This window comes from Micromys minutus, assembly GCF_963924665.1.
Source record: "Micromys minutus genome assembly, chromosome: 17".
NCBI classification, from domain to species: Eukaryota; Metazoa; Chordata; class Mammalia; order Rodentia; family Muridae; genus Micromys; species Micromys minutus.
Window position 1 is genome coordinate 25,941,139 of NC_137952.1, and position 15,847 is coordinate 25,956,985.

Below are 15,847 nucleotides of genomic sequence, written 5' to 3' on the forward strand. Positions count from 1 at the left end.
TGTGTAGAAAGAATATGCCTGAACATAATATAGGCCAGATATAAGGCGTCCACAATTGACATCATACTCAACTATAGATAATGACCTCACCACACTTAACAGTGGATAATGACTTCATCATAGTCAACAATGGATAATGACCTCATCATACTCAACAGTGGATGGTCAGAAATAAGAAAAGAAATGCCTTTGTCACAAAACATCATGATCCTGCTTCTTCTACTCAAACCTTACCTTCATCATCCCTAAGAAGTCTTGAGAACCACCTAGTAAGGCTTGCACACCAATTTCTACCTCAGACTTTGTTTTCTGAAGAATAAAATACAATACACACAGACTCCTCTAAACACGTAGCAACCCCCTAAGACAGTATGAGGAAAGAAAGACGAAGTCAGTTTGGAGTCACTGTTTTGTCATTTCACAATCAAAGCTATAAATAACCTAGATGCCCAATAAGAGAGGGATAAAGATGGAACCCTTCTAAGCCTTTACAGTTCTAATCTCTTTTGATGTCAGAAAACTTTCACAGCACAATTTCAAATGAAAACATAGGATACTATTATAAACTATACCATTGGTGGCACAGGCCTCTAATCCCAGCATTCAGGAGGCAAAGGCAGGTGAAGTTCTGAGTTCAAGGCCAGCCTAGTCTACAGAGTGAACTCCATGACAGCCAAGGCTACACAGAGAAACTGTCTCAAAAAGACAGGTTCGAGAACATATTACTTAGAGACCTGTCACACAAAGGAGAAACCAGATGACTCTGTTGGAGATGTCTGAGGAAAACTGGAGGACACAGATTTTGCGTAATTAGCTAAAGCTCTACCGTACAGCCTAGCTTTAGGCAAAACAATGGTAATGAACTCCCGGTCCCATGTGTTACAGAAGCGGGGTAGGTATCATGAGGAGAGCTGAGTTGTGATTTAACCATTTCTAGGGATAATACTGGTGAGGCTTTCTCTAAGTGGAAGTAAGCTAGAGACATAGAGACACGTGGAAAGGAACTCTCCGCTGAGAAGCTGCCTCCATCAGGCTGACATTTGGGCATGCGGGTCTGGGGTATGTGAGCGAGCAAGGTGAACCAGTCCTGGAGAGAAAGGCAGCCCCATCCCTCCGAGGTTCTTGCTTCAGGTTCTATCATCTCCCACATCCTGCCTTGAACTTGAGGAAAACCCAGGTAATGGACTGTAACCTGTAAGCTAAAATAAATCCTTTCTTCTCTAAGTGGCTTGAGTCTTTATCACAGCAACAGAAAGCAAACTAGGACCGGTACTATCTTTTCCTCTGTAATTCCACCCTTCCATGGACAAGCATCTTTGCAATGTGGGGGATTTTTTTTATTTTATTTTATTTTATTTTTTGCTTTGCCTATTTTTTCCTTTAGCAACTTAACTCTTGGAGATTTCTGATTTCTTTGACAACTCAGTGAGAAGGAATTTCCTGGTCATCCCCACCTTAAAACCTTGTGACCTTCAGACCTGTACAACAAGAATTAGAAAGAAAAGATGCAAACAAAACAGAGTCACTAAAAACTTTTCTGTCTTTAGTGGCTTATCACCTGCGTATTAAGAGAATGAACATGCTTTTTTAAAATAACGTCTTACGTTCATGTAAACTAATTGTGAAGCCAAACTGTGTTCTGTTTTTAAGGAGTCCCACGTGCACAACATCTCACTTTCTGCTGAGCCCAGCCAGAAGGAAGACACTGACCCCTTTCCTCAGCCAAACCCCAGACATTTTCTAGATGTGAATAAAAACCAAACAGTCCTGTTCACAGGTCTTCAGTCACACCCCAGATGCTTCAAGACAAGCAGGACCCACAATTCTCAGTAACTGCTGAGATGTGTTGACAACCTTTACAGCTCATTTCTTCTCTGAAGTATGGTAAAAATGTAAGAATGGGCTGGGGAAAGCTGTTCAGAGAACAAGAAGAGACAACGGGATCCTAAAATGGTAAATGACGTGCTAAAATACAAAGTTAAAGAAGTATCGTGGATCGGGTTTTCACACATTGTCCATTGGGTCGGGAAGTCTCTTTAAGCTGAAAAGTGCATATGGAACCATTGACCAGTATTTTCTTCACAAATTTAGACTTCTTTATTGTTATTTTGTGCATGTAAGAGTTTGCCTGCAGGTATGTAAAGGCACTGTGTGCATGCCTGGTGCCCACAAAGGCCAGAAAGGGCATTGGATGCTCTGAAATGCCAGTCATGGTTTATGAACCACCTTGTGTGTCCTGCACGCACTCCCTATGGCCTACGCACGCGCAGCAGGCACCTGTGCATTTCCTAACCCAGGAATCTGCCTGACACCCAGAGACAAAACAGAGCATGTGACCAGGGCAATCACTTGGCTAGTGCCAGCTTTGAGGGACCAAGGCGGCAGGGGAGGGGGTTATATAGACACGCCCCTCAGACACCCCTCATTATTTCATTTAACCAGGCTGCTTCTGCTTCTCATCCATCTAGCTCCCAGGATCTGTGTTGTTGATTTCCCCACCTTCTTATCCCCTTCCCACAAGAATTGTCTGGGGTGGGCAGGCTGGCAGGGATGGGCTGGGGGCGGGGGACTGTGAAGGCTAGGGCAACACTCTACAAGACCACCAAGTGCTCTAAACTGTTTAGCCTTCTCTCTAGCCCTCAACAGATATTTTTAAAGCACTCTCTATTCACAAGGGTGGATAGGTAGACACTGTCCCATGGTAATTAAATTCCAGTGGTTTCAGATCATCAGAGGGAGCGCCGCCCCACAGAGCCTGTTAGGCCAAGCCCTCTCAGGAGATGGAATAGGCTCATTTTTCCTTTACATACTCTAAGTGACACTATAAAAAGGAAATACCAACTGGAAACATCCTACAAAATTACCAGGAACAACGCAAGGAAATCTTCAGAGGTGTGTGCCTGCTGGCTTTCCCTCTTCACTCATGTGAGAGGACAACAGTGAATTAGAAATCACGGACATTCTGCAGTCAGAATGACGAACGTATCCCAGGATGCTCTGGGGGAAGACTAAAAGGTAAGCAGTCAGCCTTCAGCTGTCCTAACTAATGTCAGCACCCATATCTCAGAACCACGTACACTTAATCTCTCTCTATGTGCTCTCAAATCCTCCGATAAACACAAGCTTATTCCCAGACATGCTATTAAATTCGTGTCTGATCAAAACTGCAATTGAGTCTTAGCCTTACCACGAATGCTTCTCCATCCCCTGGCAGATCTTCCACAAAGACAGCCTGAGGTGGTAATGAAAGAAGCAGAGGTCTAGGGCCAGTGAGACATGGTTTTCCAGCCCAGTTCAACCACTCACTATTTTGTGGCCGCGGGCAAGTTACTTAACTTCATTTAAGCCTCAATGTTCTTGGCCTAAAAATGTGGAAAATGTGTTGCCTGACCAATTATATCTGGAGAAAGGTTAACTACAAACTCTTCATTTCTCACCCTATCTTCCCTCATCTTGTAAGAGGAACCTAGAAAACTCAGCAAAAATAAAATAAAACAGCTACTGGCCGAAATCGCACCGGGAGAGTAGAGAACCTCCTGGTTCACTGTTGTTGACTGCCTTGGCTAGCAGGTGAGGTTGGCCTCTGGTTCAGTGCAGAAACCCAACGGAATAACTAAGTAGGACCCTGGGCAACATGCGTGGCAGAAGTCATCCTTAGGCTTACCACCCCCAAATAGTGTCTTTTGTCATTGCTTATGACACGGACATGACAAAAATCATGTAGGAAGAAGCATTTACTTTGGCTCACAGTTTGGCAGGGTAGAGTCCATCAAGAGAGAGAATGAAGACGGAGGGGTGGAGAGGCAACTGGCCATTTGACTCTGCAGTCAGGATGCAGGGAGGAGAATGTTGACATTATAACCCTTTTTGTTCAATCTGGGTCCCCCAACCCATGGGACAGTGCTGCCCACACTGACAAAGAGGCTTCCCACTTCAGTTAAACCTAACACACCAGACGTTGGTCTCCTACATTATTCTAAATCCCATCAAGTGCCAAAGCAATATTCAACATCACAGCCCATAAGGAAGAATATTAAAAGCCAAGTATAGCCTTAGTTACTTAAAAAATAAACTGCCCTGAAGATAATGAAGAGAATACAGAACTAGGATTTATTTGCCATTGGTGATATTAATAGAAATACCTAAGGGCTAGCCTCTACCACCATTTATTTCATCTATGAGGTAAAAGCTGGACTCCCACTACCCTCTCAACTGCCCACACTAGACTAATTCATCATGCCTTCCTTGAACAGCAATCCAGCCTGCATCCTGCCTCTGTCTTTACATCTTGCTCTCAACGCTGTCCAAAGTCTTCCTTTCATGGCTGCACCTGAGCCCTCCCAGATACCCAAGCTTTAGCTTAAATGGATTCTCTGCCGGCACTGGTAGCTAATAAAGCCAAAAGACAGGGTCAGTGTCCATGAGGCCAGGGCACTGGGTCCTATTGGGGCCAGCCAGTATGGAATAAACTGGTCAGAGACCTGGGATTCTTTTTGGAATATGCTGCTGTATGATACTATTTCTGGGGAGACATAAACATCTTTTCAAACCAGATAGGGAACCAAATACATACCAAAGTAATGGTATCACCAAAGTTCAACTTAGTAAGCCAGAGTTTATTGTGTTACTTACAAGAGTATGGGTGAAGAGTTACTTACAGGAACACAGACAACTGTGGGTTGGATGGATACCCACCCCAGGATGAGTGACTGCTCATAAAATCTAGAACCTTGAACTTTTCTGTGTGACCTGGGGCAGCTCGACAAGTTGATGAGTCTCACCTCCTGAGTAGCCCTTACTGCTTACATCACCTTGAAGAGGCCCCAACCTTGTAAATCTTGTAAGTTTTAGAACCTTTCTGAGACCTCTGAGTTGTTTACTTCCTGAGTCTTAAGGATCCCTGCTCTGAGATGAAATGTTTTAACTTCGAGGTGTTACTACACAGTAGTGTCCTTAGACTTCCCAGAAGTTTTACAAAGATACAAACCCAAACCCAAACTTCTCTAATCTAGAATAACTTGCAGTGGGGAGGATAGGTATGTAGGCATCTACATTTTTTAATGTGAACTCCACCCTAAATTTTGACATCTAGCTGGAGCTGATAAGTCTAGCAGCCTCCAGAAAGAACTGGATGCTATGGTATCACCTCAAAGACTCCAGTATACAACAGCAACAACAACAAAATAAGCAGTGATTGAACATCCTGAACATTCCCAACTCCAAGGGGCTGAAAAATTAGAAGCTTAAAGTACTCAAAGATCTGAGAAAATAGTAAAATGTGTTGGCAAACAAGATACAGAGGGGAGTAGATATTGAAAATGTCCAGATATATGTCCTAAACCTAATTAGAGCCTCTGTGACTGTAATGAACAAAACAAGGAGGAAAAAAAATGCATTAGACAGATGTTGAGACTATGAAGTCTCCCAAACAGTAAACACGAGAGCCATTATCAGGTAAAAGACGCAGAACAATGGGATCTGTTGTTTTTGGAAAGGGTGGTTGCAGGAGAAGAGAACAAAAACACAACAGATGTTTTACTTTCTGGACTAGGTGCAGAGCTCTGTGCAGCAGCTTATAAAATTTTAATTACTGACATAGTTCACAACTGTCAGGAGAGCAAGTCACACAGATGAAACTCAAGGACTATGAAGAAGAGGTGAGGCTCTGTGACCAGGCCCCACCTCGGGAGGTGCTGGGCAGTTTGTCCTGGGGGCGGGGTTTGCTTGCTCTAGATACAATTATATATTATAATGAGAAAAGGATCCCTGGGAGCTGGGGTGGGGGGAGGAACTCTGAAGGCAACTTGCAAAGTGAGATGAATGAACCATAAGATTTAACCTCTAGGCAAGACCAGAAAGGGGAATTTGTTGATGAAATACAAATAATTTCATTGGAAGAAAGCTCATAAGAGCCGATTATAGCTGAACTACACACAGAGGTAAAAATGGGCACCACCTTGGCTGGGTGGGGGGGCGAGGTGTCAGGTTAATAGGACTTCTCAGTGGTCCCTCAGCCTTCAAATCAGTGTCAGTAGGAGCAGAGGCAACACTTGACTGCTGTATGGGTTAACAGCTGCCATGGATAATTTCCTTCCAGAAGAAAGAAAAGGCTGTAAGAAACATGCCTTATCCAGATAAGCCAACTGAACATCTTTTTCCCAGCCCCTGCCATACTTAATTCAATGTGTGCCAATAAACAGTGTAAGCCAGTAAAATGTCCAGACGGTCTCCATGGTCTGGCCTGGAAAACAAAGAGAATGTTTGGTTGATGTTTATATTTTATTTTACTCTATTAATTTTATTGTCTGGATAATGAGCTTTGTGTGTCCTTGGCTACCCTTGTGCTCCATTGTAGCTGAGGCTAGCCTTGAACCCCTGCTGCCCTTTCCCCCTAAGTGTAGGCTCTGCAGGTCTGAGCCATTAGGCTCAGCTTAGGAACTGAAACATTAACCGGTCAACCCCTTCTGGAATTTTAATTTTAAATATAACTTATGTATTTTTTTTAACATTTTGTATAAGCCATTCACTTCTTGAACACATTTAGCTTGTCAGATTCCTAATGATTTTTCAGTTGTGAGTGGAGACTTTCCAGAGAAGCTACTCCTACCAGGATGCCTTCAGCCACACTCTGTACATGGGTCCATTAAACATATTGGTTCCCAGGAAAGACATCCTCACGGCATTTATACTGGTAATTCTGTGGCAATGCCAGACAGACCATCAATGTTCTGGTTCTTATTCTGTTACACCAAACAAACCAATGGCCATAGTTTATGATGGATTTGTAGTCAGCACCGCGTATGCCTTTCGATCACAAAAGCTATTTTTACGAATGCTTCTCAGCAGTCGTCATTTCCAAAGCCACTGACAAGCCAGGCAAGACTGTCTGTCCAGGTGAGGCTATCGTTCACGTCAGAGCAGGCTGTCATAGGCTGTTTTTAGTCAGCAACCTGAAGCTTCAAAGGTTTAGATCAATGAAAGTTGATTTCTGTCTGACCACAAGCTCATCACAGGTCCTGGGAAGCTCTGACAGCCTCTTGTCTATAAGTGTCACCTTTCATTGAATTTCCAATCACATTTTACTGACCAAAACAGAGTCACACAGCCGTGCTTAGCTCTTAGGGCTTAGGAATTCTGTCCTAACTTTTTTTTTTTCCAAAAGAAGAACTGCTTGGTAATATGGCAGACAACATGAGCTAACACGAAAATACCACACACCAATCTAAAGACAAGTATATCCCACACCAATCTAAAGCATACACATCTATATGTATGCCCACAATGTAAGCATGTAGATTCCTTTGTTATTAGAGACAGGTTTTGACTATATCTCAAATTTCTAGAAGGCACTGAAGTTGTCTGAATTGCCCAGTTGAGTATGTGGTTATTAAATAGACTCAAATCCAATAATGTTCACCTTCCAAAAAGATCAAAGTTGATTTAAGGATTCATTTTTTTAATTGTTTCTTCTCTTCCCCTAAATTAAATGTGCTACAATTTGCTTATGAATGCTTTAGGTTATATATAATTCATAGTTGTAAATAACAGGGATAATAATTTAATTATAAATTTAAGAGTTCTTTTAGAAGCCATAGTTCAAGCAGATATTACACATTTCAGAAAATTTGGATAATCTGTACTTTAAGAGACATATTGATATGACATCAAGCAGGAGAAATGGCTACCACTCAAAGGACACTGAGTAATTCAGGGAGCCAATAAGTTGTGCCAAAAGTCAAAGTCATTACTAATTCTTTCCTCATTTAGAATTAATTGCATTTCCTATATGTTAGATGTCACTTAGACTAGATTGGCGGTCACTCCACTGCTGGGAAAACATTAATCCTGGGTCTGTCTGGGAAGGAATTTATGTGAATCAGTAAACTGAGCAAAGATCCTCTCTCACACGTGTGGGCAACCATTATCCAACCCACTGAGGGTTTGAGTAAGGTGAAGGAGCAGATGAAAGGCTAATTCATTCACTCCCTAGAAGGCCTTCCACCCCCAGCTCAGATGAGATATCCATCTTCCTCTGCTCCCACATATCCAGGCTCCAGGCTTGGGTTTTCAGACCCATGACCTTGGGTCAGCAGCCACCAGGTTCCTCTGCCCTCAGCCTTGGACTGAGCTTTGCCTCCAACAATCCTGCTTCTCAGTCCTTGCTGTCCGACTGGATTACACCATCTGCTCCCTTAGTTTTTCAGTTCCTGAATGATACATGGAACTGCTTGGTCTCCACAATGGTATGAACCAATTTCCATAATAAATCCCCACTTAGACATCTATATGTCCACTTCTGTTTCTCTGGAAAACTCTAATATATTGCATAAGCAACTGTTCACACATGAAGAGAGCAGTTATTCATTCTCGCCATGCTAAACAAATCAGGCCTTCCATTACGGTGGCCTCCTGTGGTTGGCATGCCAGAGAGCTGAACTCATAAAGGGTGACTTCTAGATGGGAATGGCCTTCAGGACCTGGTGCAGTTGTCCACCGTGAAATGAGCACACTCATTCCGCTCTCTGTCTCCATTTTCTGCCTTTCTGTAATGAAAACTTAGCAAGATCGCTTTTGATATAGACATTCATATACACACAAAACAATTCTGCTGACAGCATTACGTAATATACTGCAGTTGTACCTCCTGTAACCTATGAATGGACAATCACTAGAGGTTCCTGGCCATGGCCCGGGATGTGTGCTTTTCCTAAATAAAGTTGCTCTCTCTTCTCCTTTACTTTAAGAGGTATCGCCGGGTAGTGGTGATTCATACCTTTGCATACCTTTGATCCCAGCACTGGAAAAGCAGAGGCAGATGGATCTCTGTGAGTTCCAGGTCAGCCTGGTCTACAGGGCAAGTTCCAGGATAGCAAAAGCTACACACAGAAACCCCCGTGTTGAAAGACCAGAGAGAATGAGAGGGGCAGGGTGGGAGGTGGAATGGTATGGGTTACTGTTGTGTGCCTGTAACTGCAGTAGCAGACGAAAACATCTGAGTGAAGGAAGAAATCAGTTTGGTTCATGGTTTTAAAGGGTTTTAGCCTATAAAGGCAGAGAAGGAAGGATGGCAGAAGTGTGTGGCTGGCTTCACAGCAGACCAGGAAGCACTAAGCAAGAGTGACAATAGAATGACCTTCACAGGCCCTAATGACTTCCTTCTGCCAGCTAGACCCCAACTCCTAAAGCTTCCATAGCCTTTCAAAACAGTGTCACTAGCTGAGGCATATGTATGTAAAACAGCCTGTGGGGACCATTTTAGATTCAGAACTTAATATATAATGACCTGCACCCATGCATGGTTTGAGTTGGGTAATTTATTGGTAAATTATGATTTTCACACCCATGATCTCACCAGAGGTGCCCAGGAGCTAAGCTGAGCCTCCTGAGCACCTGTCACCTTGGCAAGTCCCCACCTGATCAAGAATGACTACAAGGTCACACCTTGTTCTATTGCATTGCTGTTTCGGACAACTTGCCCAGGCTTTTATATTAGCATCCTCTTAAGATATAGGCAAGGCAGCCCCCTGTGTTAGAGGATGAATAAGAGGCCAAGGCCCCTCCCTGCCTGATCTGGCTGCAAATGAGACATCGTTGACATCCTCTGGGGTAGCACACGCCTCTGTGTTTGCCATTTAACCATATTTTTGTTTGGAGATGTATTTTCCTTTTAGTTTTGTGTGTGTTTAAAACCTAAGCTACTCATAGAAAATGCAAGTTGTTCCTGAACACCCACCCCCAGGACATGTTAGTGAACATTCATTCTCTACATAATTGGTTTTAAACTCCCTGTTTCCTGTGGACCCTCTCTGCGGAAATCAAGATTGCTTTGAGATCAGTCTTGTTTGTTGGGAATCGGTTGGCATAATTAAAAAACACTGAAAAAGAAAAGAATTAAACACTTTCCTTTATTGACTCATGTTGTGAGGCTTACCTGTGTTAATAACACAGCTTATCCTGGATATTTATTCATTCATTCATTTGCTCTTTCAATCACAGAAGGTGACTACTACATGTTTAACAGGTTGAAGACCCTGTACTAACAAAACTATCTAAGACAGAAGCATGGTGCATTTGAGAATGAGATGTTCACACACACACACACGCACACACACACATACACACACACACACATCATGACTTAGGCTTTTGAAATCTTTAACTAATAGAAGCTCCGGGAAAACAGCATCTGAGTGACCAGCAAATCTGACAACAAGGCAGGCAAGAGGTAACAACCCACAGCAAATCCCATCAGCCAGGAAGGCTTGGTCCACAGCCCCCACCAGGAAAAGTTCACTACTGCCTGGAGTCAATTGCTTCCCTGGCCCTACAGTACTTTAGCAGGAGGGAGAAGGGAGGACGTGGAGAACAATCTTTTCGAAATGCACTTGGAACCCTCAAAAACGCAGGCATTGCTTTCTGGGGCTCTGATGAATGGCCAGATACACTTGGCAAGATGCTAAATGAGCTTAGTAGAAATAAAAATGGCTGTGGGTATAAAGACATTCATTGGTCTTTGTTGTTTCCAGAGACCCAAAACTTTCTGAATGAAATCATTTAAGGTGGAGGAGCATCATCTGCACAATAAAAACCCTTTCTAACCTTCTCCATCCTCAACCTTGCACCCACGACCAGGCAGTGAGCCCTCTGCTCTGTGCTCCCACACACTCATGCCCGCCCCTTATGACTTAGACCTCATTATCAGCATCCATTACAGATGCTTGGCACACAAGAGGCACTTAATAAATGATCTCAGAATAGCTGAAATGCATAAACTTTTTAAGAACACAGATGTAAAAGAACACAAAAGAATAAATCTGCAATTTAAATAATGAGTATGTGTGAGTATGTGTGTGTATGTGTGTGTACACATACACACACCTTTTTTTTTTTCAAGAAAACAGATGATGTACAATAAAAAGGAAGAGGGGAAGTAATGACCTATCCCACAGGCTGAATGTAATCCCCCACATCTTCTAACCTGCTAAAAGTAATTAGAATAAAAGTAACTTTCAACTGGAACTGCTGAAGGTGTGGAGTCCATTTGCTTCCATTGGTAACCAGCAGGAGGTTGACACACATCCCCGTGGGAGGCTGTATGAGCAGAGTCCTCAGTTCTTAGACTAATTACCGTGTTAGTTGTTGGGGCTTAGCCTTCACATTCTGTGAGGGGAGACAGAGAATGGGTGAGGTTACAGCCAATAAAACGTAGACAAGTTGCTTTAAGACATTAATTGACACAATTATTATTCGGTTACATAGCAGTCACAGTAATTAGGCACTGGTGGCGAACAACTCACACTATAATTAGTTAGTCCAGATGAATTACACCTTTTTTTCCCTTTCATCTCATTTTCTTCTCTGATGTATGTAGAAATGTTTGTGCCCTATTGTGCTTGTAACACCGTGGTGTGTTTTCATTTTTGTTCTTGTTGAAGGGGTTATGCTCACGTGTGTTTATTCTTGGTTTTTTGAGACAGGGTCTCTCCCTGTAGCCTAGGCTTCCCTTCCATCTCAGCCTCTGGATTACAGATGTGCACCACCTGGCGTCTGCTCATGAAATCCAAGCGATGGTCAGGTTGCTCTTCAGGTTTGCTTGCCCTAGTCTTCCACACTCACCATTTTTTTGCAGGGAACCTGGACTTATCGCTTAATTGGGAGTAAATACGTGTGAAAACTTCAAACACTTTGAATAATTATAATTTGCAAGTGGCTGGTGTGAAAGAGCAGGCCAAACCTTAGGGAAAATGGATTCTTTCAGGGCTTTAATCAGCTTCTAAAGCAAAACTGCATCATGGCACCACTGGGAACTCTACTGTCTCATGGTCCCTCAGACTCGTAAATTTCCTCATCATGAACCTCAGAGGGCCAACCAATGAATAACCAAGTGACAGGGTGGAAACACACCTAGCCCAGGCTAACCACTGCCCAGGAGTTCAGGATAACTACTTAATCCATGCTCCTGGGAGTAGGGGGTCCAGAAACACTTCAGGTCCTACCTCAGGAGCCTTCCAGGATGTAGTCATCACCTTAGGAAGTCATTCATCACTCCAAAGTCACTGCTGTTGTGAAAGTCACATGTGAAAGGAATCCTTTCAGTTTCAGCAAGAACAACAAGTAGAGAACTCAGACCCATTTTTCCCTTTGGTAAACCAACGGATACTTCTTTTTAACAATCAGTGTATACAGTCAGTGCTTACGGTGCTGTGTGGTAAGAACATTTCACAAAGGCTCATATTGGACACTGGGTGTATTCTCCCACAACCCCCTCCTCCCCTCTTCTCTCCTGGGCTGTCTCACTTCTACTTCCATGTCATATGTACATAAAACATGATCTTATAGATCTATATAAAATCTAGGAACCACATATAAAAAGAACATGGCATCTGTCTTTCTGAAACTGCCTTAATTTTCTTGACAGGCTTCCTCTGGCTGCATGACATAGCTTTGCTTATTCTTTGTGGCTGGAGGAAATGACACTGTAGGTGTGTGCCACATTTTCTTTGCTTCTTCCTGTCTTTGGGGACTCCAGTGACTCGTGTGACAAGGACTGCTGCTGTGTAAACATCTTTGACAAGTGTTGATTTGGAATCCGTCAGGTAAAGGCTTGGGTGTGGTACAGCTGCCCACATGGTAGATCTATTTTTAGTTTTTCAGAGACCCCCCACCCCCGACTTAGTTGCTGGACGAGTTTACATTCCAACTAGCCATCTATAAAACATCCCTTCAACTCAGGCTGAGGAAATGGCTCATTAAGCAAAGGGCTTGCTGTGCTAGGATTAGGGCCTGAATCCCCAGGCCTGTGTAACACAAAAGTCAGATACAATCCTAGAAGAGACAAGAAGACATAAGGAACTTACTGGCTTATCAGGCTAGCTGGTTACTGAGACCCATGGTCAAAGAAAGACACTGTCTCAAAGACTAAGGGAAGATATTTGACATTATCTCCCAACCTTGTGTGTGACTCAAATACAAAGCTACGATGTTCCCTGGGATTTGCAATTTTAGGCAGAATATCTAACATCGTACTCTACAAAGGAATTGATTGTTACTGTGTTAAATTAAGTCTTACTTTGTGGTGACTAGAAATATGAGAGTCTCAATTGCTTCCTATCAAATAGGCCTATTTGAGAATTAAAAATCCACACTCATCTCTAAGGCCAGCAGGGGAAGAAAGAATAAAGCAACTTATGAGGGAAGGATTTTTATATTTAACAAAGAAGTGTTATATCTAACAGAATAGGTGAAGAGTCTATCAAAGGTTTAATCTATGACCTGCCTTTATTTCTGTAGCCTCCAGAGTTAAAAAGAGAGTTTAGCTAAGCAAGAGCAGGAAGGAACAGAAGTTTAAAAGTCATTATTAGAAATGGCACCACAGTCCTGAGCAACAGAAAACAAGAGAAAACCCAGACTCAATAATAAGAACATATTGTAAAGGCCCCAGGAGGCTGTCAGGCCCATAGGGTTGGTAGATTTAGTAGCTCAAAACTATTCTCTTCAATACCCAAGTTATGGAAGCAGACTAGAAGCCATCAACTGATAGATGGAAAAAGGAAATGAAGTATATATACACAAAGGAATTTCGTTCGCCCATAAAATAATAATAAAATTATGACGTTTGTGGGAAAATGAATAGAACTAGAGATCATTATGCTAAGTGAGCTAAACCAGACGTACAAAGACAAAGGTCACAGTTTCCATAGTATGTGGAGTCTATAGTTAAGTGGGAGAGGACACAAAGTAGAAATTATGACAGGGAACCATGAGGTCCAACAGGAAGGGCAGAGGACCAGGGAGAGTAATGACCATAAAACATAAAAGCAGGAGGGGAATCTCTGCTTCCACTAAGAACACACACACACAAGAGGGGGAAGAACATGCAAATGCACACATACACATGCACATATACTCATGCACACATACATATGCACACATACTCATACAAACATGCACACATACATATGCACACATACTCATACAAACATGCACACATACTCATGCACACATATATATGCACACATACATGCACATATATATATACATGCACACATGCTCATGCATACATATACATGCACACATACTCATACACACATACATATGCACACATACTCATACACACATGCATACATACACATGCACACATACATATGTACACATACTCATACACACATGCATACATACACATGCACACATACACATGCACATATACTCATGCACACATACACATGTACACATACTCATACACACATGCATATGCACACATACTCATACACACATGCATACATACACATGCACACATACATATGTATACATACTCATGCACACATATGCATACACACATACACATGCACACATACATGCACATATATATATACATGCACACATGCTCATGCATACATATACATGCATACACACTCATTCACACATACTCTTGCATATATATGTGTGTGTGTGTGTACATATATATATGCACACATACCCATGCATGCAGATAAACTGTATCCTCCCTGCTAAAGATGGTAACTCCTGCCTTTTCCGGTGCTTCTCTATGATGTCCAAGAGTATGCTGAATGTCTGTAATCTGGTCACAGCATGTGGTAATCAGGAATATGAGTGAGACCTCACAGCTGCCTAGGAACCTTGTCTCCTGCAAGCCTTGTTTTCACCAGGACAGCTGGATTGCTCTGCTGTGTTTAGGGAAAGACTCTGTTTATATTCAACATCTCCTAGGCCACTGACAGCCTTTATTACAACAAAGCTCTCCCATGATGCCTTATCTGAAAGGTGTGGAGGAGCTCCAAACTTGTGTTGTCAAAAGAAGCCAGGCTACAAGCTGCCCACACCCCTTAGTCTGGGCAGCACATGACCCGAAAGGGCAGAGCCTGGTTTCTCCTGTTCCATCAGCAAGGTGTAGCAGGGCCTAGGAAAATGAATGGGTTAAAACTGGAGAGAAGCACTTGCCTGTGGGCCTCTTACATTCATCTCTGTGGTACAAAAATCAAGAGGAAAGAAGGTCTGAAAGCCAACACACCTCCATCCCCGGAGCAGTTAGTTCCTAAGGTCCCTGCAGGAAGAATGGTGCGGAGCAGGAAATTTAAAGCATCACCTTTCACAGAGCAAAGGGGACCTGAGGAAGGGACTGGAAGTCAAGAGCAAGCCTGGCTGCTGACTGTGTGACTGAGTCAGTGCCTGTGACTCTAAGGACAGGAATCTAACTTAACCAACCAACCAGCAGGAACTTTTACTTCTGGCTCTGAATTTCTGAAGTCTAATAAACAAACACATCTTGGGAACATACTTAGCTACAAGAGGGCCTAGCTGTTTAGCTGTGTGCCCTGAGTAACTAGGAAACACTCTGTAAGCTTCTCCTTGCATGTACACACACACACACACACACACACACACACATACCACACTCGTGCACCTTGTCACAGAACATTCTCACACAAGAAAAGTGAAATTGCTGTGTGATGAGACAAAGTCGTGGGTGTTTCCAAGATTTGGGAGTCCAGCCCGGTCTAACTGATAAGGGGAGGGAACCCCAGCAGTTCCTCAGCCTGCCCCCGCCCCGAGTCTGCCAAGATCCTTATTTGGTGATGCTTTTACCTGGGTCCCTGGACTCAGAGCCAAGCCTGTTCACGCAGGGACACAGCTGGAGAAGCGTCCCCGCTGACGTCCCTTCCCAAAGAGATGAATGGAATTCCAGGAAGCTGGAGTCATCTTGGCCTGAGACCGGTGGCATAGAGACCAGATTTCAGAGACAAAGCATCAGGCAGCAGCCTACTCATGGAAAAGTGTATACTCACAGAAATGTAAACCACACCTCAGTTTGAGGAGCCGAAAAAAGGAA

The 15,847-nt window shown here is 43.1% G+C and overlaps 1 pseudogene across 1 annotated transcript in view; it reads right to left on the reverse strand.

Moving 5' to 3' along the window:
* Window positions 1–15,847, reverse strand: part of LOC308431936 — a 91,488-nt pseudogene that overhangs the window by 74,356 nt on the left and 1,285 nt on the right. The gene's annotated exons all lie outside the window — the stretch shown is intronic.